Source organism: Argopecten irradians, unplaced genomic scaffold (assembly GCF_041381155.1).
Source record: "Argopecten irradians isolate NY unplaced genomic scaffold, Ai_NY scaffold_0337, whole genome shotgun sequence".
In the NCBI taxonomy this organism is placed as follows: Eukaryota; Metazoa; Mollusca; class Bivalvia; order Pectinida; family Pectinidae; genus Argopecten; species Argopecten irradians.
The window spans coordinates 15813-42082 of record NW_027187804.1 but is presented as its reverse complement, the minus strand read 5'-3'; the positions used below and the strand labels follow the sequence as shown (position 1 = coordinate 42082).

General features: G+C 35.3%; 1 pseudogene; it reads right to left on the bottom strand.

The window, feature by feature from the left end:
* Nucleotides 1–21668: 21668 nt before the first annotated feature.
* Nucleotides 21669–23704, bottom strand: LOC138312481 (uncharacterized; annotated as a pseudogene).
* Between the last annotated feature and the right edge of the window lie 2566 nt (nt 23705–26270).

Sequence of the window (26270 nt, the reverse complement as noted above, 5' to 3'; positions counted from 1 at the left end):
CAACTGATTGAGCCTCTGTCCACAAGCAGAAGCAGCTCCGCAAACATTTGGTAGTCCTAGTCTTGTGTATATGTTTGGTAAACAGCTGGGGCAGTAGGGGTGGTTGTCAGGTGAAAACTCTGGTGGACCAAAGGTGCCTAGTATTGGCTACCATCTACATACAGACTATAGTGTCAGTCTTATCAACTGTCAATGTACTGTCTCAAGTCAATGTGCCCCTATAATGGTTTTTTATGTGATTTGTCTTGGGTGACTTTGTTACTTTTACCCTCAAGTGACATTTGCAGTTCATCCACAATTGCCTTGTTCCAGGTGTCCTTTAAATCCTTTTTAGCTCACCGGCCCGAAGGGCCGGTGAGCTTATGTCATGGCGCGGCGTCCGTCGTCCGTCGTCCGTCGTCCGTCGCTACTAGTCATAGAGTTCTGCACCTATTGTAACTAAATTTGGCCTGAAGCATCCTTGGGGGAGGGGAACAGAGTTCTGCCCCCCTGGGGCATGGCGGGGCCCAATAGGGTAAATAGAGGTAAATCCTATAAATCGCTACTTGTCATAGAGTTCTGCATGGATTGTAACCAAATTTGGCCATCAAACATCCTTGGGGGGAGGGGAATAGAGCTTGTATAAATCTTGGCTCTGACCCCCCTGGGGCAGGAGGGGCGGGGCCCAATAGGGTAAATAGAGGTAAATCCTATAAATCGCTACTTGTCATAGAGTTCTGCATGGATTGTAACCAAATTTGGCCACAAACATCCTTGGGGGGAGGGGAATAGAGCTTGTATAAATTTTGGCTCTGACCCCCCTGGGGCAGGAGGGGCGGGGTCCAATAGGGGAAATAGAGGTAAATCCTATAAATCGCTACTTGTCATAGAGTTCTGCATTTAATGTAACCAAATTTGGCCTGAAGCATCCTTGGGGGAAGGGGAACAGAGTTTGTATAAATTTTGGCTCTGACCCCCCTGGGGCAGGAGGGGCGGGGCCCAATAGGGTAAATAGAGGTAAATCCTATAAATCGCTACTTGTCATAGAGTTCTGCATGGATTGTAACCAAATTTGGCCACAAACATCCTTGGGGGGAGGGGAATAGAGCTTGTATAAATTTTGGCTCTGACCCACCTGGGGCAGGAGGGGCGGGGTCCAATAGGGGAAATAGAGGTAAATCCTATAAATCGCTACTTGTCATAGAGTTCTGCATTTAATGTAACCAAATTTGGCCTGAAGCATCCTTGGGGGAAGGGGAACAGAGTTTGTATAAATTTTGGCTCTGACCCCCCTGGGGCAGGAGGGGCGGGGCCCAATAGGGTAAATAGAGGTAAATCCTATAAATCGCTACTTGTCATAGAGTTCTGCATGGATTGTAACCAAATTTGGCCACAAACATCCTTGGGGGGAGGGGAATAGAGCTTGTATAAATTTTGGCTCTGACCCACCTGGGGCAGGAGGGGCGGGGTCCAATAGGGGAAATAGAGGTAAATCCTATAAATCGCTACTTGTCATAGAGTTCTGCATTTAATGTAACCAAATTTGGCCTGAAGCATCCTTGGGGGAAGGGGAACAGAGTTTGTATAAATTTTGGCTCTGACCCCCCTGGGGCAGGAGGGGCGGGGCCCAATAGGGGAAATAGAGGTAAATCCTATAAATCGCTACTTGTCATAGAGTTCTGCATTTAATGTAACCAAATTTGGCCTGAAGCATCCTTGGGGGGAGGGGAACAGAGTTTGTATAAATTTTGGCTCTGACCCACCTGGGGCAGGAGGGGCGGGGCCCAATAGGGGAAATAGAGGTAAATCCTATAAATCGCTACTAGTAACAGAGTTCTGTATTTTATGTAACTTAATTTGGCCTGAAGCATCCTTGGGGGAAGGGGAACAGAGTATAAATCTTGGCTTTGACCCTCCTGCAATTTTGAGCAAAAATCATGATATTTACAATTTTTCCTGTATTTTTCAATTACCATGGTAATCACATGCAGGAATAAGATTAGACACTGGACAAATCTTTATCTAAATATAATATTGCAAATGTTGTACGGATGAATTATATATATACTTTTGTACAGATGGTTTCACCATTTGTTCAGTTGAATGACTAAGCTATATTTAGATTGTGCCTTTTTTTCATAAATTGTCCAAATCTACTGTGTTATGCCATCACTGTAATTTGCTACCTAGCATCTTGGTCTCTACCGTGTTTGAAACGGAAGTGCCTTATTAAGCTTATAAGTGACCCAGATGTGCCTATTATACAACAGTTGGAAGGTGAGGAAAATGGACGCCATTTTGGTCTTCTGTTGAAATATCTATCGTAAATGATACTTCTAAACCTTTTTAAGTGTTTATTGATGTGACATTTTATAGAATTGGGTATGAGCTTGATGTTTATCTGTTTATAAAACATTTTGCAGTTTACAGTCATTTTACTATCGACATGTAAAATGCAGTACAGTAGAAGCTTGCTGCAGTAGTCAGTAGACCCTGCAGTGGTCGGTACTGTACAGACAATATGGAAGGAAGATATTTGGCAATGACTGTTGTAAAATGATAGACATGTCAATTGACCAATTATTTTTTTTTTACATATATTAACTTAAAATAGCAGTAAAATAAGACATGCAATTTGACTGACACTCACAGGGATTTATACAGATACACAATGTAAGCGTACAGGAAATATACCCTAAAGGATTAATAATCCTATGAAGTAAATAGTCAACTCTTCATTTCTTTAGTGTAAGAATTCATCAGAATAAAAAAGGGGATTCTCTTTAAGAGAGGTGGTATGATTGAAATTTCAAGGGCTACTTTTCTATACTATCTGTATGCTGTCTAATCTAATTTAGCCCAAATCAGGCGATACCATTGCTAGATTTAACCCTATTAACAGTGAGTATTTAATACCACATATTATTTTATATATAATGAGAGCACATGCATTAAATATTCTATTAAATTTAATATATATTTAATTAAATTTACTGCATAGTGCATTTGCCGAAATTTTTGGCAATAATTTACTGAGATGTGCCTATATGTCACAGAGATAAAAAGCATAACAAGTTCCTGTTGGTTGGTGAGAAATTTATTGACTGGAGACATTCTGACATAAATGAAACAAACAATAGTAAACTGACATACATGTATATACATACGTAGCTTATATTTGGTAATTGTCGTATATCTATACACCAAACAGAACTGTCAAAGTCGTATAATTATTAGTTATATATAAGCCTTATCCATACTTAGACATACTGTAGAAATAAATATTTATCTTCCACGACTAAGTCTGGTAAAAATAGCTACTGTCTGGCATTCCGGACCCCTGAGAATACGTCCTGTGGAATGGTCGTGATACTACTGTGGTTTTACACGCTCACTCTCCCTTTAGCATGCTTTAAGTTTCACACTGACCTTATACTTAACATATAACTTGTAAACAACACCAAATAAAGACAGACTACATGTACATAACACCCTGTCATTAAAATTAGACAAGGCGCTTTCTACATTATATCACCACACTGACAAGTACATGCAGTGGCTGAGTGGTTAAGATGTACCGACATATTACCACATGCCCTCCACCTCTGGGTCGCGAGTTCCCCTCCGGGTACTCTTTCCTCCACCAACAAACCTGGCACGTCCTTAAATGACCCTGGCTGTTAATAGGACGTTAAACTAATCAAACCAAACCAAATGTAATGTATATTAATTAAATTTACAACCAAAAATTAATTGATAATTGCACCTGTGACATGTTCATATCATGCTCATGAATATCATTGTTCATCCATATACATATTAAAGATTCAATGTTAATGTAAACATGCATAATATGTTGCTGTCACTAGCTTGAATTAGCTAATAATGCTGATGTAAACAAAATAAACATAAAAAGTTACAGGAATTTCTTCTTTTGAATTGATGCCGCTGTGGCACCCAGAGTCGCCTATATTAAAATGCTGATGTTAACAAAATAAACAAAAAAAAAGTTCCAGGAATTTCTTCTATTGAATTGGAGCCGCGATGGCAAATAATTAAGGTGTCCAGACATTACCACAAGCCCTAGACTCTGGGTTGCGAGTTAGAATCCCATATGGGGCAGTTGCCAGGTACTGACCTCTGGTCGATGGTTTTTCTTCTGCAGCACTCAGGTTTTCCTCCAGCAACAAGTCTGGCACATCCTTAAATGACCCTGGCTGTTAATAGGACTATAATCTAATTTATAATAAAACTAAAATTAAACTATTGAAATTATACTAATCGGGATAGTCAGTATATACAAACTTGCGCAATAGTCCTTGTTAATTAACAATATAAGTTTTATTCATGTGTTTCCCTTTCAACATCTGAAAATTAATGCTATAACTGATAACTGAAAACTAATTAACTTAGCACTAATTTGTAGTATCGGGAATCGGTTAAGATTTCATCATTGATGATCAGATAAAATCGGTTAGTGTCAAGTGGTCAATTTTTTTTATTATTAATCAGTTACTCTTATGTTACCAGTAGTTATTTTCAACGATATGAATTTTATTGATATCACCTATCAAAATTTCATATTTGGACATACCCTTAACAGTTTTTTTCTTAGCAAAGTTTACTTTTTAACCTTTTCATTTACCATTAATTTTTTTAAAGTTAAAAAAATAAAATTTGCCGCCAAAAATCAAAAACTTATCAGTATTGACTTGTCAGGAATTTCACATAACAATATTTCAGTATTATAATTCCAACAAAATTAATTAGCCTCTTGTTTTTTTTTTTTTAACCTTTTCATCGTTTTCAGTTGCTTCAGATATTACCCAAGAAAAGAATTATTAACAAAATTCTTGACAAAGATCAAAATATAATAATCTATTAATTCAATTTACAATTTTCAATTTGATAACATTGACTTTTAAAATTCAATTTGAGTGATACAATATAAATGTAGGCCTATATGAAATAAAAAGCTTCACAATATTGATGGCCAACATTAAGGCATTTTTTTCATACTGGTTTTATTCTGCATGGTTTTCTATCCCAGTTTATTTTAGATCGACTCAAGTCAATGTAACAATTTTTATTGATGAACCAGTTAGACCTATATATGATAGTTTATTTTGGTATTATCTAAAGAGAGAAATGGCATAAACTCTCTACTCTCTATAAGGGAAAATGAAAGTAGAATTCCCACTTCCTGTTTTGATACTGATCATAGATGTTGATACATTATAATCGATTAGTCAAAATCAGTTGTCTTTTCGATTATACATCGATTATAATCGATCATCCGGACAACACTAATAATTTGTATTAACTTAAAAAAAAAAAAAAAAAGCGAGTAAGTAGTTTCCAGGTTGTTTTACAGGTCAAAAGGTCAACCACACTTCATTCAGTATGTAGTGTAACATTCTTTTCAATTTGGAGTATTTAGAAAATTGTTTTCCGCCCATAGTCCGCCTTTCCATTTATATGAATTCTTTTTATTGCTATTTCTCAAAAATTATGGACAGGATCTCTTAAATATCGTATGTAGATTCCTATTGGTAACAAGTTATATATACTGTTACACATATTGCATTTTGTGACAAATACAAAAATAAAATGGCCGACGGACAACTATCTTGGATTTTGACAACATTGAAGTTTGTTATGGCTGTTTGAATGTATTTTCTATCTACAGAATGGGTCAATTAAGTCTCATGCCATCATTTCTTCACAAATTATCACCAAATTATAGATTACCGCAGTATTAATACATCTATGACAAGTTTCAAGGATGTTTGGGCCTATGACTAAGTTTCAGGGATGTTGAGGTCGCTTTTACTACTGGGTATTTAATTGATGCTTTCACAGCTTCATTTCTCTAAAGATTATTATCAAATTTCTCGTATACATATAGATAATATTTTAAACTACATACGGTAGGTCAACTTGAAGTAATATATGTCAAGGTAAAGGTTTCTTGAAATTTTAATCAAAACATTGTCAGGTTTCTTGCAGCTTCACCTTTTCAATGATTATCAATAAACTTAACATTTTATGAAGAGATGCATAACATCCATATAACCAGGATAAGTTCCAGGTTTCAAGGTTAAAGGTCTAGGTCAGTGTTAAAACTTATAGAAAGAAAAAAAGAACACTGTCAGCATTCTCAAGGCTTCACTTCACATGGCCCATGGATTATGATTTTATCCAAGAGGTGTTTACGATTGAGTAAAGAAACATTCTAAATCTCAAAGACTTGGTTTGTCGCAACTTGTATAGATCAAACACCGAAATAGGAAAATATTTATAGTACATCCAACTGAAATTCAAATTGCATATGGAGTTTTTTTCAAAGTTTAAAAAGTGGTATTTTATCTGGTCAGTATTAATTTCTTTATTATTCAGTATAAAGTCAAATAAGGACAGATAGTCAAAATCAAACAGTTACAATGAAACCAATGTCAAATTTCATAAGGAAAAAATATTTAGAATTTTCATTTTATATGATTAGTTGATCAGGTGACACAAGTTGGAGTTCATTATTAAAGTCAAATTTAGTATCCTCACTATCCTGTAGTATAATGCAATAAAAAAGTAGATGAACATTATTTTTACCATTACTGTGATTGGTCTTCGACAAGCAATCACAAATAATGGTATATGCAGTATATATATATTTACACGGTAAACAGAAATCTTGATAGTTAATGAAAGCATATTTATAACTACTGCTTATTTAGCAGGAATAACTTGCAGATTAAGCTCCAGATTATGTTTAATAAAACATGGTGATGCGAAGAATTAATTTCATTTTATTGCAAGAATTAGTGACATACATTTTTAACCATTTCTTCAACTTTTACCATCCGCAAAATCTTATATTATCATATAAAGTAAAGCAAATGCTTTAAAGATGCTCCACCGCCGACAGAGCATAAATGATATCCATCATTTGAACAGTAATTGGTGTTTAATCGTGTATATATATGTCTAACTAAAACAAAAAATAATATAAAATAATTTATTTCGCCAATCAGTATTTCATTCCATATAGGATAGAGTTACACAGATTTTTTGCGGGATGCAATTAATTATTTTTCATATTTTTAACTTGAAGTAAAATTAGAAGCTCAAACTTTTCAATGGTGGTAATGGTGTAAAGTAAATATTTTTTGAAACTAACGAAAAATACTAAATCGTCAGCTCATGTGTTTGATAGTGAAAAAATACTATTTGTCGGCGGTAAAGCATCTTAAAACAATTTGGAATAAAGTTTCAATTAAAATCTTGCTTGTATTTTGTAGATGCCTCGAAGAAAGAAGAAGTGTTTGGTGAAGAGAGAGATGTGGAGATCTCTCGAGAAGAGACTGACGGACCCAACTGAGGAAGTGGCCTCATTAAAAACACAGCCAATTGACATAGACTTGACTGAGGAAGTGGCCTCGTTAAAAACACAGCCAATTGACCTGACGAGTGACGTGACTGAGGAAGTGGCCTCGGTAAAAACACAGCCAAGTGACCAAGCTCGTAAGAGCGCTTATGAACTTGCGAAAGAATTTGCTTATGAACTTGCCAATGAATTTGCTTATGAACTTGCCAATGAACTTGCCAATGAATTTGCCAATGAAGCTCGCAAGAGCGCCAATGAACTTTACGATCAAACTCAAAATCAATTGCCAAATGAAGTTTGCATGATGAGATTGCCAAATGAAGTTTGCATAATGAGATTGCCAAATGAATTGCCAAAAGAATTGCCAAATAAAATGCCAGATGAAGCTTTGGTTAAAGGTAAGGATGACTTGCAACAGAGCATACAACAAAGTAAACAAAAACATGCTGAAATTGGAGATGTGAGTGAAATGCCCCTCCACAAAGTTGCCAAGAACTTGAATGTGTCTCAAAGTGATAGTTGTGAATCTAAATTCACTTCCAAGAATGCTGCCTCCAATAACACTATAGATGTTGTTTATGAATCTGGGAGAAAAACTAGTCAATTCAGCAATAACCATCAAAAGAAAAAGCCACTGTATAACATAATGCTGATAACTGACAAATTGGACAGGAAAAAGATTCCAGTGAAAAAACCAGTAAGGAAACATGTTAAAAAGCCTATTTACAATATCATGATTGCTACTGCAAAATTGAATAGGAAAGTGGTGCCATCAAAGAAACAAAAACACCTGAATGAAATTGTATCAAAACCAGACAAGCACAAAATATTTAGACGCACATCAAAATTAAGGTTTTCATGTGATTTTCATTCTTCGAATGGAAGAAGGGTTAAAACAAGAAACCTGAAAATTAAACCTGATGAAAGTGCAAAGTCTATTGCAAGTGATCCTCTTAAACGGCTGACAAAAAAGAGAAAAACAAGAAAAAACTCAAACGAAGAAAGCTGTAGGTTCAAAAGAAATCATTCAAAATTAACTAAAAAAGATGCAAGGAAAGTTATTAGTGGTGAAAATGATAAGAACTCTAAGAAGGAAGTTTTCCATGTTGAACTTGCCAATGGTGAATCTGTGGGTACTTCTGCACCAAATCACAGAAATACACTTCAGCAAAAAACAAACAAGAGAAAGTCCAGACATAACATTGACGATAAGAATGTGAAAAAACAAAAGAATGAAAATTCTGAAGATAGCATTATTACTAAAGACATGTCAATTCAGATACAGAAGAGAATATCGCAACTATCCAACCAAACAAATTGCATATTTGCAAGTTATTCCCAGTCAGATAGTACATTTCCAAGTATATCAAGAGGTCGTCAATGTACTTGTAATTCGCTAATGATGCTTCTTTATGCCAGACACTGCAAGTCATTTACTACTAATGTTCTTGATGAAGTCCTACAAAAAGGAGACGAGCTCTATCACACCGTCATATCTGATCTTCAAGCAAGTGGAAACTTCAGGTCTTATCTGCTGCAATTTGAGGAACTCCCCTCCGACATTCATACTTCATGTTATAAATGCCATATAGAAAAACGGAACATATTTGTTGGAATTATCAATAACTTTAACAATTCCAATTTGTTATCCCTGCATTCATCTGTATGTTCAATGTTTGAACAAGACCATATGGGGTTGATAACAATAGGGTCAATAACATCAGCATTTTGGAAAACACGTGATGGATACTTTCACTTTTTTGATTCGCACCCCCATGGTAATGATCTATTAGATGCACAAGGAGGGAAAGCTATTCTTTGCACTTTTCCAAACATCACTGACCTTGTTGGATATATGAAAAAGTATTATGCAAGCTTGAATTTGTCTGCAGATGAACAGTTTGAAATACAGCCTCTGGTGATACATACTGATGCTGTGACACAACAAAATGAAACACCTCTTTCATTCACGTTAGTGGAGAAAAGAAAACATTCTAACAGGTTTGAACTTCTCAATAAATATTTTGAAGATCAAAAGTATTTCAACCAAGCAAAACAAGAGACCTCTGACTTAACTACAGGAAATAATCTCAATATTACAGATAAGAGCACTGTCCAAAAAAAGATGGAAACAGAAAATACAAAGGTTAATAGAAGAAACTATTTTAAGAAATACAAGCAAAACCAAAGATCAAATGAAAACTACAGAAATAGAGAAAGAAAGCAAGGCCACACAAGCAAGCAAAAAGCAAGAACAAATGACAAATATCGAGCATATGAAAGAATAAAAGAAAAGGAGAGTAAACGGAGAGCAAGAACAGATGATCAATACAGAACATCTGAAAGAACAAAAGAAAAGACATGTAAACAGAGAGCAAGAACAAATGATGACTATCGAGCATATGAAAGATTAAAAGAAGTTAGAGTTAAACAGAAAGTAAGATTAGATGATGAATACAGAGCATCTGAAAGAACAAAGGAAAAGGAAAGTAAACGGAGAGCAAGAACAGATGATCAATACAGAACATCTGAAAGAACAAAAGAAAGGAAAAATAAACAGAGAGCAAGAACAGATGGTGATTACAGAACAAAAGAAAGGAAAAGTAAACAGAAAGCAAGAGCAGATGATGAATACAGAACATCTGAAAGAACAAAAGAAAGGAAAAATAAACGGAGAGCAAGAACAGATGATGAATACAGAACAAAAGAAAGGAAAAGTAAACAGAAAGCAAGAGCAGATGATGAATACAGAATATCTGAAAGAACAAGAGAAAAGAAAATCAAGCGAAAAGCAAGAGAAAATGTAGATTATAAACATAACGAGGCGAAAATGAAACAGAAAGTTAGAACTCATGAATGTTATCGTAATCAGGAAAGAGTAAGAGAACTTATTAGTAAAAGGAAGGCTCGTTTGTCTAAATATTACCAAGAAAAAGAACGAATCGTAAAACAGATTTCAAGGAAAAATTCAACAAACAATAAAGAAAGAAAGGCTGCCAAAAGAACGAAAAGGTTGCAGAGAAATGACCCTTTATTCAAACTGAAAGAGTTGCACTGTAAACGAGGAATGCATTTGAATGATGTCGTCAAAAAATTTCACAAAACAATAGCAGAAGGTCCAGTGTATGTCTGTACAAGTTGTCACCAAACATGGTTTAAACACTCTGTAACAGAGGTAAATAGAAATGTTGACCATAGTTCTCTTTTTACTAGATGTACTACTAATTACATATCAAAGAATGATAAGGAATGGATTTGTAGAACTTGTTCTTCATCATTGAAAAGTGGGAAAATGCCAACATTATCACTTGCAAATCAAATGTCATTTCCTGATAAACCAGCAGAACTGAATTTGCATCAGCTTGAAGAAAGGTTAGTTGCATTGAGAATACCTTTTATGCAAATGCGTGAACTTCCCCGAGGTGGTCAATTGAGCATTCATGGAAATGTTGTAAATGTCCCAGTTGATATACAACCAACCATTAAAGCGTTGCCAAGACAGTTCGAACAAACTACCATTCCAGTGAGAATTAAAAGAAAACTGTCTTATAAAAAGTGTGAGTTTACTGAAAACGTTCGACCAATGCATGTTTTGGCTGCTTTACATTGGCTTTTTAACAATGGTGAACTTTATAAAGAATCTGGTGTTGAAATTGATGAAGAGTGGTTTTCAAAGGTAGATCAAAGTGCCAAAGAAATCATTACCACATTCATAGCATCTTCCTCAAACCAAAATGAAGAGCAGTCTGATGATGAAGGTCAGGACTCCGACACATTCAGTGAAATAGCAGATGAAGACCGGGTGATAGGAAACGCTGATACATTGATAGATCCTGTATGTCCACAGAATGACTCGATATACACATTTGCTCCTGGCGAAGGACAGCGTCCTTTGAGTTTATACTCTGACAAAGATGCGGAAGAGTTATCATTTCCTTCCATATTTTGTGGCAAACGTCGCATACCGAATACCCAAAGAGAAATAAAGGTTAATTACAGTGATGTTGTAAAATGGGAACTCCGAAATATTGATAGACGAGCAGCTAATTCTGTACCAAATCTCTTCTTCAAAATGAAAAAGATACAGATGAAGCAGATATCAGACAAAGTTTATTTGGCACTGAGAAGATGCAAAAGTAAAGACAAAAATGTTACTGCTGCTGAAGCCCTTAATCAGACACGCATGGACAAGTTGGTAAACCTTGATGAAGGTTTCTACATATTCAGAACTCTTAGAAACTCCCCGCCCTACTTAGAAAAGAGAAAGAAAGATGTTTTTGCAATGATTCGGCAACTTGGACTACCAACATGGTTTGGATCACTGTCTGCAGGTGATACAAGATGGCATGACCTCTTGAGAATTCTAGGGGAGTTAAATGATAACATATCATATACAAACCAGCAGATAAACAATATGACGTGGATCAACAAAACTACTCTGGTACAAAAAGATCCAATTACTTGCACTAGATATTTTGACCACCGTGTTCAACAATTTATCAATACAGTTTTGAAATCAGACCATGCTCCTCTTGGAACATTGACAGACTACTTTTATCGTGTTGAATTTCAACATAGAGGTTCACCTCATATACACATGCTTATGTGGATAAAGGATGCTCCAAAATACAAGGAAGATTCAAATGACAAAATAGCTGACTATGTTGAACATTATACATCATGTCAGTCAAATGTTCCTGATAACATGAAATCACTTGTAGACATACAGACCCATAAACACTCAAAAACTTGTAGAAAAAAGGGAAAAGCTGTTTGCAGATTTGGGTTTCCACTACCCCCAATGTCAAGGACAATGATTTTAGAACCTTTAGATGAAGACAATGAAATGTTGAAAAAGAAATATTCTGAAATTCAAGAGAAAATCACAAAATTAGCTGAAACAGAAAATTTAACATTTGAAGATTTCCTTACTGATGTAGCTGGTATAACAGAGGAAGAATACATTTTGTGCATAAGGTCATCCCTTAAATCTCCAAAAGTGTTTTTGAAAAGACAACCCTGTGAAGTACGAATTAATCCTTACATGACTTCTTTGTTAGAGGCATGGAATGCAAATCATGATCTTCAATTTGTTCTTGACCCATATGCATGCGCGGTATATATCGTAGCTTACATTAGTAAATCTCAAAGGGGAATGAGCTTACTTCTTGATGAAGCATGTAAAGAGGCACGAAGAGGCAATATGGATATAAAGAGACAAGTTCGTCATATTGGAAACAAATTCCTTAACAGTGTAGAAGTCAGTGCACAAGAAGCAGCCTACCTAACTTTGCAACTTCCTCTGACAAAGTCATCAAGAGATGTAGTGTTTATCAACACATCTGAGCCTCATAACCGAACGTTTCTTCTTAAGCAAAAAGATGTGTTGGAAAAACTTCCTCAAGATTCTACTGACATAGAAAGTGATAACATTGTGAAAAGATATGCAAAGCGTCCAAAGCAATTACAAAAAATGTGTCTTGCTGATTATGTTGCTGAACTGGATATAAGTTATCCAAAGAAAATGTCATCACTTGAAGAAATCAATGATGATGATCTAAGTAAATCTGATTCTGAAGATGAAGATGATGCAGACAATGTAGATAACTGGACTGAAATAACGTTACCAAACGGTATAAGTATCCGCCGAAGAAAGCATCGTAAAGTTATTCGCTATGTTAGGTACAGTGTAAAAACTGATAGTGAAAATCATTACAGAGAGAAACTCTTGTTATTCTTTCCATGGCGAAATGAAACAACCGATTTGTTAGGGCAATTTCAAACATATGAGGATCATTATCTGTATGTCAAACATGTTGTAGATAACAAGTGTGCTGAATATGAACATCATACAGATGAAATTGATAGTGCCTTACAAAGAGCACATGATGATCTCAATGATGAATTTGACCAGATAGCTCCATTAACTCAGCATACTGAGCAGGAAGATGAACACGAAGGTTCGCATGAAAGTAAACAATTTATATACTATAAGCCAGAAACTGCTGCTCATCAAGAATATGATATAGGTGTTGACCTGGGTATATCACAAACAGCTGCACATGTAGAACATTCACCAACTCTCTTACCAAATGAGGAATATCTTCAACTTGTGAGACAGCTTAACTTGAAGCAAAAAGAATTTTTCTTACATGTTCTACACTGGGTTAAAACAAGAGATGATCCTTTATATGCTTTCCTAACAGGTGGTGCTGGAGTAGGAAAATCTGTTGTTATCAAGGCATTATATCAGGTATTGAAAAGGTGTCTTTGTTCAGTAGAAGGTGAAAACCCTGACAACTGTAAAGTTCTTTTATGTGCTCCTACAGGAAAAGCTGCTCACAATATCAATGGCACTACCATACATGCGGCCTTCAAAATCCTACCGAATCGTGGTTACCAAAACTACCATGTAGATTCTGACACACTTAACACCCTCAGAGTCAAATACAGAGATCTGTCTGTTGTTATTATTGATGAAGTGTCTATGGTGGGAAATAAGATGCTGTCACTTATAAATGAGTGTCTTCAAAAAATCAAAGGAAATCAGAGTCAGTTATTTGGCGGAGTCAGTGTAGTGCTGATAGGTGATTTATATCAATTGAAACCTGTTATGGACAAATGGATTTTTGCAGACTTGGAAGAGCACATGGGTCCTCTTGCAACCAACCTTTGGACATCTTTGTTTACAATGCATGAATTAAGTGAGATCATGCGTCAGAAAGATGACAAAGATTTTGCTGAACTCCTTAATAGATTGCGTTCGCTGGAAAATAGCACACTTTCAAATGAAGATCTCACAACTCTGAAAACAAGAATTATTAATTCTAGTGATGCACATTATCCAAGAGATGCACCACATCTATTCACAACAAACAAACAAGTTGATAATTTCAACAAAGATGTATTTGACCTTGCTTCAACTACAAAAGTAACTGTACCATCTCTTGATACTGTCGTCGGTGATATCCCAGCAAATGTCAAAGACCGGCTAATACAAGCACTCCAAAATGTCAGTACAACCAATACTGCTGGACTTATGAATGTTGTCCCAATAGCTGTTGGAATGCCATATGAAATTACGGCTAATCTTAACATTCAAGATGGACTAGTAAATGGTGCATGTTGTCATGTACGGAAAATTGAATACAAACAAGAGAACACTCTCCGTCCAAGTATTATATGGGTCCAGTTTGAAGATGACTCCACAGGGTTAGAAACAAGAAGGACATATAACCATTTACGCTCACCAAATATTGATAACACATGGACTCCCATATTTGATACTCAACGTAATTTCATGTATAATCGTAAATCTTTCATCCGGATCCAATTTCCTATTAGACCAGCAGCTGCAAAAACTATACACAAATCTCAAGGATGTACTTTGAAAAAGGTTGTGGTAGATATGACTTCTGCAAGAAAACAGCCCCATATGCACTATGTAGCCTTAAGTCGAGTTAGAAATTTGTCAGATTTGTTTTTACTGAATTTGAATGAAGAAAAGATGTCGGTAGATTATTCAGTAACTGAAGAAATGCAGAGGCTACGTTCAGAGGCAACATTGAATTTGTGTTACATTCCACCCTACACACTTTCACCCCAAAAATTGAAAGTTGCCTTTCTGAATGTGAGATCACTTATGTTACATCACAAAGATATCAAAGGTGATTACAATATCATAGGCGCTGATGTTTTAGCTTTCGCAGAAACCAAACTTAAACCAAACATATCTGACGAGAGCTTGATGCTTGATGGGTTTCATATTAAAAGGAATGACCAACAGCTTACTCATGGTTGTGCACATCATGGCTTAGCAATGTATTTTGGAAACAATCTTGATGTGTCAGATATTTACACATTTAGTTCATTTGATTTTGAATGTATGGTGACAAATGTAAAAAAAAGTGACACTTTGGTACACATTGCAGTTGTGTATAAATCACCACGGTGTAGTTATTCACAGCTGAAAAAAGAAATTGAGACACACATTGCATCACAAATAAAAGCTCATGACAATTTTCTAATTGTTGGTGATTTTAATGTTGATATTAAATTAGATGACACATTTCTAAAATGGATGAAAAATAAGTTTGAGTGCAAACAAATAGTGTCTTCTGTGACAACAGATTATGGCTCTACACTTGATCTTATCTTCACCAACATGGAAAATTATACTACAAGTGTTGTTGAATGTTGCTGGACAGACCATAAACTGGTTTATGGTGCTGTTTGAGTTCTGATGATAGTGTAACGGAGCATAATTAGGGAATAAATGGAGGTAATGCTTGACAAATCCGGGCCTCCAGGTGGTGGGTGGGGGGAAAGGGGGGGGGGGTATTCTGCAATAAGCCCTGAGTGACAAGTATTTTTTATACAGTACAAAGGTGTACTATTTTGACTGTACTGTATACTCTTTGGAAATATTATAGTTTTCAGTTTCTAATCAACCATGGGCTTATTGCAGAATAAATATGGTTGACATGTCATGGAATGCTGTGTAAGATTTTATCCAGGTCTCATATCGCACATCAAATGAACCATTTGCAGAATGTTGATGCTACGCCTGTAGCACACTGGAATTTCATCAATAGCAGAATTGTCTATTTGCTCAAAATGTTTTTTGTTTAGCCTTAATATGATTCCCACCTCTCAACAGCACCAGTATGTGATCCAACCACTGTATTGGACACTCAAACTCATTAATTGTGTGCTGGACATTCTGAGCACTCAACAGTAACATAGTGTGATCCAACCACTGTATCGGACACTCAAACTCATTAATTGTGCTGGACACTCTGAGCACTCAACAGTAACAAAGTGAGATCCAACAACTGTATCGGTCACTCAAAGCCATTAATTGTGCTGGACACTCTGAGCACTCAACAGTAACATAGTGAGATCCAACAACTGTATCGGTCACTCAAAGCCATTAATTGTGTTGGACACTCTGAGCACTCAACAGTAACAAAGTGAGATCCAACAACTGTATCGGTCACTCAAAGCCATTAATTATACTGGACACTCTGAGCACTCAACAGTAACATAGTGAGATCCAACAACTGTATCGGTCACTCAAAGCCATTAATTGTGCTGGACACTCTGAGCACTCAACAGTAACAAAGTGAGATCCAACAACTGTATCGGTCACTCAAAGCCATTAATTATACTGGACACTCTGAGCACTCAACAGTAACAAAGTGAGATCCAACAACTGTATCGGTCACTCAAAGCCATTAATTATACTGGACACTCTGAGCACTCAACAGTAACAAAGTGAGATCCAACAACTGTATCGGTCACTCAAAGCCATTAATTATACTGGACACTCTGAGCACTCAACAGTAACAAAGTGTGATCCAACAACTGTATCGGTCACTCAAAGCCATTAATTATACTGGACACTCTGAGCACTCAACAGTAACAAAGTGTATCCAACAACTGTATCGGTCACTCAAAGCCATTAATTTGTGGACATGACATCAACATATCAAAAAAAACCTGGTCTCCCGTATATCAACTGTGGTTACTGATAATATCTTACACAGCATCCTCAAAAAATGTTTATCATGTAATACACTGACTGATAGAAATTTTTGAAAAATACTGTTTTTGTGTAGTCCAATATTTATTTCTGTTTAAGTTTAAGTTATTTTTGTGTTACCAAATTTTAAGACAAAAAAATCACTTTATGACAAATTTGTCCTAAGGATTCACACAAACACATTATTTTTGCTCTATCAAATATAAATAGAGTACATGTATATATTATCTTACCTAAATCATATTTTAGCCCAAAATGATCCAAGTATAATTACATCAGTACATTTACAATATTACAGCATATCTACTGAAATGTGTCAAAAAATTGATTTTAATACTATAATGATCAATTAACCTTTTGTATTTTATGCATACTTTCTGTTCCTTGATTCAGAAACACATTTTTGCAATTTATCATCTGAGGCAATATATTGACCTGTAATTACTCTTATCATAATAATCTTATAAAAGCTTTTACAGATAAATCCTATGCATTCTTGGATTTCTACAATTGTAATTTTTGCATCTATAATGCCGAAATATGTAGTTCAAACAGAAAATAATAGGGTGATTGGAAGTGGTTATTGCTTGTCATTTAAATGCTGTCTTTATGTAACTTTTGTCATTATTGTTATGTGTTCCTGATACCTTGAGGATGACAAAATTGATAATATATTTCTTCTGTTAAACACAGTCTGTGGTTGTGTACTAAACTATAATTGATAGTAATGGATCTTTCTCATCACTATGTTTGATATTCTAAAAAATGGGGGCTTGGCTTCTAAAGGTTCCAATTGATTACTTGTGTACCTTCTCTTTAATTCTTTGATTGATTTTGAAATGCACATTATAAACAAATATAACTGAAAAAGTAAATGTGGCATTATTTATATAAATTTAATTGTATCTATATTTTAGTGGCTGTTGGAATTGTATCCTTCAGACATATGTTTGTAAAAATCTATCTGGAATACAACCGTTGATATTACTTTTTTGACCCATATATCTTAGTGGCAGTATATGAACAAACTATAATAGCAGATTGACTTAAAGAAAGTTTAAGATTAAGAAACTTGGTTATAAGTTATTCTGATGGTAAGTATTAAAGAAAATGAAGTCCCTGGCATGGTATGAAAATACTTGTAAACTTCATTTCTTCAAATAAATCAAACTTGCCAAGTTCCTTTTTAATCACTGAACCTTAAGCTACATGAAATCTAGCTAAAAAGGCTATGTGTCAATCACTGCTATTTATACATCTTTCTATGTAATTCATGTAACTGCTTGTATGTTGTTTTCAACCATAAATATCAAATATTTCCTTTAAGAATATATGTCTTTCGTTGGATAACAAAAATTAACCTGCCAAGAATTCCTATGTTTTAATGCTAACATTTTTTTCTGACAAATTGCGACAAATTCAGTTATATTTGTTATGATGCCTAATTGATGCAGATAATTTGCTAGTTGTATTCCTAAATCCAATAATAAAAAGTGATCAAATGTTTATATTATATCTTGTTTTGAACTTTATAAAATAAATATTATTTCTGACATGAAATGCTTTGCAAATGTTTTTTATTATTTCATTATTTTATTGTAGTTGACATATTATCCATATACAAGATATATACATACATTTATAAATGACTAAGTAAAGTCTGCATACCAGACACAAGGGTTTAAAACAAATTTCAGCTTACAGGTCATATATATCTACTGTAATATTAGGGTTTTATGTTTACTATTTCAACCATCCATATACATGTCATATGTTCTATGAGTTTTCTGAGAATTTAACTTGAATACAAAGTGAACAGTTAAGTTGGGCCAACACAATACTTTTTAGTAAATTTCAGTTTTAATTCAACAGCATTATATATATTCTAATTGAATGCCTGAATTTTCTATGCACTAAAGTACTGATGTATGCTGAGGCAATTCAATAAGACCTCAGAAACCAAGTTAACACAATTCAGAACCTGCTTTTATTCATCCAGTAGTGTTGCCCACAAGAAAAAACTTTATTTACCAGTACATCAGTGCTGAAATTACCAGGTGAGCGATACAGGCCCTCTGGGCCTCTTGTTTTTCTTTCTTTTTCATCTTTTTTCTTGAAGTTTCCTTTGCTTTAGGAGGACATCATTGCTAGTTAAAAGACGATGGGATGTGTTTGTTTCTTTTTGCTAGCGGTTTTCATTTAACAATCTTAGGTGGAAGAAACATGTTTACAGTGTTTCCTCTTCAGTTGGTGGAACTTTATTTACCAGTACATCAGTGCTGAAATTACCAGGTGAAAATATTTATTTTTGTACCAGTTCGTTTCCGCAGCATAACTGGAAAACCGATTGAGATATATGCACGGAACTCCATAGGCACATTAGTCTTATGGTCTAGTAGTGCCTTTTTGCTATTTTTAAGGTTTTCACTTTTTGTACTTTTTTCTGTAACCATGGAAACATTGCTGAAAATGGCAGATTTTTGTGTAAGAATCGTTTCCGGAGCACAACTCTAAAACCAGCAGAGATATTTCCATGAAACTTCATAGACACATTTTATGTAGGACTTCTAATTTTGTATTATACTTTACTTTTTTATTTAATATGCATGCAGTAAAACTCAGATATATCAAACTCAATTACTATGAACATTCACTTAATTCCTATGTAACTCGTCGCTGTTTAAAACAAATAAAAAATCGCACTATTAGCTGCTGAACTTAGTTAAAGCTAAGATCAATTCTGGTTTTTTCAAAGAAGCAAATGTTTTCAAAGTTGGTTTCACTTTGTTAAAAAAAACCATAAATATGTTTTGTATATGTTCTTCAATTGCAGTTGGGTTTTAAAATACTTTCCCTATACTCTTACTAGCATATAAAATTAATGCATTAATTGATTTAGCTCTCCATTGGCGGGAGATCTGAATGACTATGTCCTTGTTATCATTTTGGATGAGAACGTTATCTCCATCATGGAGAGGTTTCAACCCGCGTGTTTGTCATAATTGCTTTTTGGTTTTACTTGCCTCATTGAGTTTCTCCTTGTTTGTTGATGATTGCTCTAACAACTTTGTTGTAGTTGGTATGTCTGTTTTTAATCTCTAACACAGGAACATTTGTGCCAGTGACACGCCCAATCCATCAATGGAAGTGTTTCGGTAGTCGAGCAATGTACGAAATGGATCCCCAGCTTAAAGAATCATTTTTTAACAGTTTGGACGGTCCTTTCGGCTTGACAGTTGGACTGCTACGCCCCTCGCCCCATTTAAATCTTACTGACCATTTATATGCCGTTATAGGGGGTCAGTTACTGACTATATAACTAATATAATAATCTAGAAAGTATTAAAGAGTCTACATGCACTAGATAAAAATCAATTCACGTAACTGTTCACATTATACATACGTACGTGGAGTCATAAATTTCACATGAGGAACAACTCCGAAACCCTGTTTTAAAAAATGGAAAAAAGTCATATTAGTCATGTGAGTAGAATGTAACCTAGATTTCTTTTCCTTTCCTCTCCTGTTTCTTCTGCTTAGCACTCAGCTTACTGGGAGTGGGACGACTGGTTCGCCCGTTGTCAATATAATGTGACCGGGTGGAGTGTGTTGCTTGGTGTTTTAGGCGGCATGCTTCAGTGATATAGCACTATAAAAAGGGCAACAGTTCCACTATACAAGAAGACACTACGCGAATATACAGCAGTCTCCCAAAACACGCACCTCGCACAACATACACATAACACACCGCTTACATGGAGGCCGCCTTACATGGGAGGGCCGTCCTTACATGACCATAACATTTACTGTTAATAGGACATTAATTATTCAAACAAACAAAGTTTCACCTTTTCTCTGCTGTCTGCTGTATATACTGTATATTTATAGAGTGAAAAAAACCGTTTTCTAGTATTTTGTAAATATCTGCTACGGAAAACAATGACAGTGATATCCCTGTCGTGGGTTTGGTTCCGGATATTATCCCATACCAGTTTGAACCTTTGATGAACACTGGTAATTATCTTTCTACAGAGGAGGGGGATGATCGCCAGATGTTTCAGATGGTGATCAAGAAAACCAAGAAAGTAATCAAGAGGATCGGCTTACAAACACAGCATGGTTTATAATACCCAAATTATTATTTTAATTTATTGGCATTAAATATAGACGTGGATGTCTTCGTGGGTAATCATCAGATAATTTCGTTTTAGTAAGTGAATCTAATCTGTAATAAATCTTACATAATTTAAATTTCAACAATCAAATCATCCATGGTGAACAATTAATTTCTCCTCTTACTACATTATAAATGCATTAACCTATATATCAGTGAACACTTATTTACATTTAAGGATTAAAGTATGTTTCTGGTGGTTCTATCGAAGGATAAAGTTGAGTAGGGTATCGATATTTGTTTCACGGACAGCTTCTTTCTGGTGGTTCTATCGAAGGATAAAGTTGAGTAGGGTATCAATATTTGGAATGGACCGCGAAGCGGTCCATGAAACAAATATCGATACCCTACTCAACTTTATCCTTCGACAGAACCACCAGAAACATACTTTAATCCTCACATTTACAGTCTATGCTTCCATTTTTCAGTGATAAAAAAAGTTTTCTGTCGCACCGAGGACATTTACAGTACATAAAACGACCAATACCGTCTGTTTTTTTCCATTTCCTGGAACAGCCATCATATGGTGCCGGAAATTCCCGCAAAATTCTCAATAAACAAACAAACAAAATAGTTCGTTGTAACGAAGTATTTTTATTGAAGTCACTTCTCCAATATATCAACAAAATTTCGATATTTCTTTTTTATATGTGTCAATTATCATTTTAATAAAAACAAGTTACTGGTACAATCTTTTAGAATCGGTTGCGTTTTACACACATTTTTTCGCGGCAGGGTATGAAAGTAGTGACGCGGCCGTAAATTTGAAAGTGTGGCAGTACTGTCACCGGATAACTACAGTGGTTTACTTTGAAAAGTTGAAGTTAAAGGAACAGTTTGAGAAAGACGAGTTGGTAAGCATTCCTGATGAAACAGATGACATCACCGTTGATTGAGAAAACGACTCTATTTCCGGTCTGTGCGCTTTGTGATGGCATAGCGACAACTGTACATGTCGTACTTGGAACACGTGATGAATTGACAGCTGATCTAGAGGGAACATCAAAAGGGATAGCGGTGTGACTGGTTTCCGAACCACCGGAAATTAGAGCAGACAACGTAGAACTAATGGCTTGCTTTTGATGAGTCGCCATATTTCTGGAATAACTTCTAACAGAAGCTTCATTCCTGTGCCCGGACATGTACATGATTTGTCGTGTTTCCCATCCCGCGTCACTCATAGCTTGGATGGTGGTGGCCCGTAAACTATGTGCAGTGTATCTTTGCGAACACCCTGCCTGTTTACAAATATCCGGTAGGAAATTTGCAAATGTACTCTTCCCAATGGATTTAGCTGTGAACCAGATATTGTGCAATTCAGGTGAGGTTATAGGTTCTTTGACACATTGATTGAACGGTTTTTGTGCGTTTGGATCAGTTTTTGCAATTAATTTTTTCAACATCGCCACGGGGCAAGATGAGGTCCGAGTCGCATACATGCGCCTGTCAGCCATGGGTTTTTCTTTACTTAAACCACCCTGGTAATTTTTTTGTTGTGTCTCATTGGCTAGTTTGGCATATTCTAATCCATCCTCATCTGTCATAAAATCAAAAGACTCGCGAGTCAGCTGGTGGTGAAATTCAAGGCCCCGACTGACAAAATGTATAGAGATACAATACCACACACCAAGGCGGAGTTTAATAGGATTATCACTCACGGTACACAGGTACGTTGACACTTTCTCAAGATCCGTGTTCCCAATGATTTCCTTATGGTTTGTAGGACGTGATGTTCCGTTCACCATTGACTCTTTTAGCATTCCAGACAATAATTTGTTGGCCAGTTTAAATTCTGAATCTTTGACAATATCCCATGTTTACGTCGATGTCAGAAAGATGCCTATTTACAGCGGCTCTGATTGACTTCATGCTGTTTTTGTGGTATTCTTCGTGTTGTTTGTTTTTGTGCTTTTTCTCGTTTACTTGAGGTTTTGCCTCACAATAGAATTTTCCAAGTTTTGTATTCAATTCATTAGCAGAAATTTCCTTTAAGTCAAGCGGACCACCGTATGATTCACTGTGCCAATCTGTAATTATAAATTACAAAAAAATATTTGTAATTCTCAAAAAAAAAATCAATGTTGATATTTTTGCATGACAGAAAATCAGAATAAATTTATTTCATTTATGATATTGTTTACGTGTCTAGTTTGTTGTATACGGCAAAAAAATGTCTGTTTAGGGTTACACTGGCAGAAAAAAAATTGGTCGGTCGGGAGGATTTTTTTGGGGTTTCTTTAGTGTCTTTCACTCTAAAAATGATGGCCAGAACCGGAGTTTGAGATCGAAATCCAGACTTTTTAATATTTTTTCGTAGAAAAATGACACAAAAAATTAGAGTCGGGGGTAAAAAATTAGGGTCGGTCGGGTAACCCTAAACAGACATTTTTTTTGGCCTTGCTTGCACTTTAAAACTTACCTTGTAGGATTTTAATTCCCATATTTTGTATTGGCCTTTGTTGATGCGGACTGGTGCATTTCTTCATATTTCTTAAGATCATCTTCGGACTTGCTTTTGAAACGTTTCACGCACGGTGTTTCTGGGGGTGGCAATTCATCATCTGCTGACATTTTTTATTCATTCTCCACCAATGTTGTTTGTAATTTGGATACTGAATCGGAAGACGATGCAACAAGTTGTGAAAGTAGCATATCAAACTCGTCTTCCTCAATTTCAGATAATGAACTCGTAGCCATTTCAAAATCACCATAGTCCATAGTCCATAGTTGTAGAGAGGCAGACGACATTGGTCAGTGGACACTGAAACTGGCCCGGTGCCAACTTGGCAACTGGCCAATGGTCGGTCGTTTGTTTTATTTAAACAATGTATTTATCATACATGGTTTTTGAGGCTTTGCCTTTTCATTTACTACATACATTTTAATTATTTAATGCGAGTTTTCAATACGCACAACATGTATACAATGTATCAAAGACAGAACTATAGTATGTGTGTGTACGACTATATTTATAGATGTGGTTTTCCCCGATGTGTATTCCCAGTTGTGTATTGAAAATGTGCACGTACTACTTCCATGTATTCTTCCGCGCGGCTCCAAATGCGCGTGACATACTCAATCTATCGAGAAATAAAGTTGAGTAGCCTTTGGTTGAAATCAACGGGGTTTATACTATCAATTCACCGTTGACTGTAAATATACCTAAATATAAATAATGTTGCACAAATATTTCAATAAAATTTGTTTTAGTTATCAACATCAACGACAACAATGTACATTATGATATCTTACTATGTCGATAAACAATTGAAAAATTCAGTAAATAAGGATTATATTCTTAACAGAGGAATGTATAATAATGACATTAATTGATCTGAGACAACGCTAATGATTCAATTACCAAAAGACAATTTCCTATTTGATGCTGTGAATAGATATTCAGTTAATTTACATTCATTGTATGGCTACAGAATTGGAATCTGTATGTTGTCGTGAGATAAATGCTGTCAATTTCATTGTTGAAAGTGATGATATACAATGTGTGATTGAACACGCATCTTTTCAAGCGAATTGCCTGAACATACATGTACTTCAGGTATGCATGTATGAATATCTACAGAATGTAGGACCCCGTGATGATAATGTACCAATCAATGAGTAAGTAGTATTCGCATGCATCTTTATAATGATGGTTTACACAGCTTTAAAAGTATTTAATTTTTTTTTTTCAAATCAATCTTAAATTATGGTAACGCATATACATGTAGCATGCCTTTATATACATGTAGCATGCCTATATAACTATCATGAACGCATGCAGTTTTGTGTTCATAAAAGTTAAATAAAATTGCGGGTCCGCTCGAGCAAACTAAAGTCTGACCTCAGTTCACAAATCCAATACATGCAAAGTTACATAATAATTAAAAAGGACCATTATGTCGCAAATTTATCTATTTTGTATCTTGAATCTATTATCACACATATGCTTGTTTTAGAGTATATCGGCATTTGGCTTACAGACGATTTGTGAGATGGGTTTGGCAGAAATTAGGAAAACATTACCAGAAAGTGTTACCCGCATGCGCTGTGAAGAAGATAAGAGATACATTTCCGTCAGAATCATACTGTGGTTTTAAATATCCCGTGAATGCTCAAAAGTCCCTCCTAAATCGAGATCTGTGGCGTTGCACAAGGTCATTTTTAGCGAAGTTTGGAAATGTTGATGACACTGATGGTGTGTGATGTGAGTGAAGGACCTTTACATCATCTTCTGCCGAAGCATATGATGGACATTCCACCAAGCGTCGCTCAATTATAGCATCTCTAATCTGTGATACGTATTCTGTGAATTAAATAAAGGAATAAATAAAAAAAAAGTTTACATTTTCACTGAATTTGTTTTGATTAGTTCTGCAAAGAAATGTTAATATTAGATATCATGAATATTTTCGACAATCAGCATTTGCAAATTTAATATTATTAGATAAAGACATGTCTAAATTGCTTTTTACAAGAATGAAAATAAAATTGTTTTGCAAATGAAATATCTTTTACGCTACTATCTCAACTCTATACAAATAAGGATATTTTATATATTTTTTTTTTCTTTTCTTTTTAATACCTTTAACAGTTTAACAGATGATGACAAATGACGATTTAAAACATTTCCATATACCAAAATAATTATTTACCTTGCCTGCATGGATGCATATCAAAAGTGGGTGTTCTTAGGTGCAAAATGGTTGACAACTGAGTGAAACACTTCCAATCCATATGTTGAACTGGCGACAATTTTGGTACATCTCGCAGTAGGTAGGGACTCTGAATAACATCTTTCATGAGCTTGAATGGCACAACCTGTGAACAATATATAAATACATTTACGCACTGAAAATGCTTCAATCATTTAAGTGGAAATTGTAATTGATTATTCATTCTCTGGTAGCATTTTTTACTTAATTGTAGCACTTATTTTCTGTTAAATTTCCATTGTGTACTAATAAAATTAATAACTAAACATCTCAATTACCAGCGCGTTATTGGTATTCAACTGAATGTCCCATGTGCTTGTCACAAACATGGTTCATCAGTGATGTCCACTTCGCTACCTTCAAATCCCAGTGCATATGATTGACGGCAGACTTTATCCATGGGCGGATTTCCGATCCTTTCATTTTCTTTGCTGCTGCCTCTAACTTTTAACACCTTACAACATAGTTGTATTATAT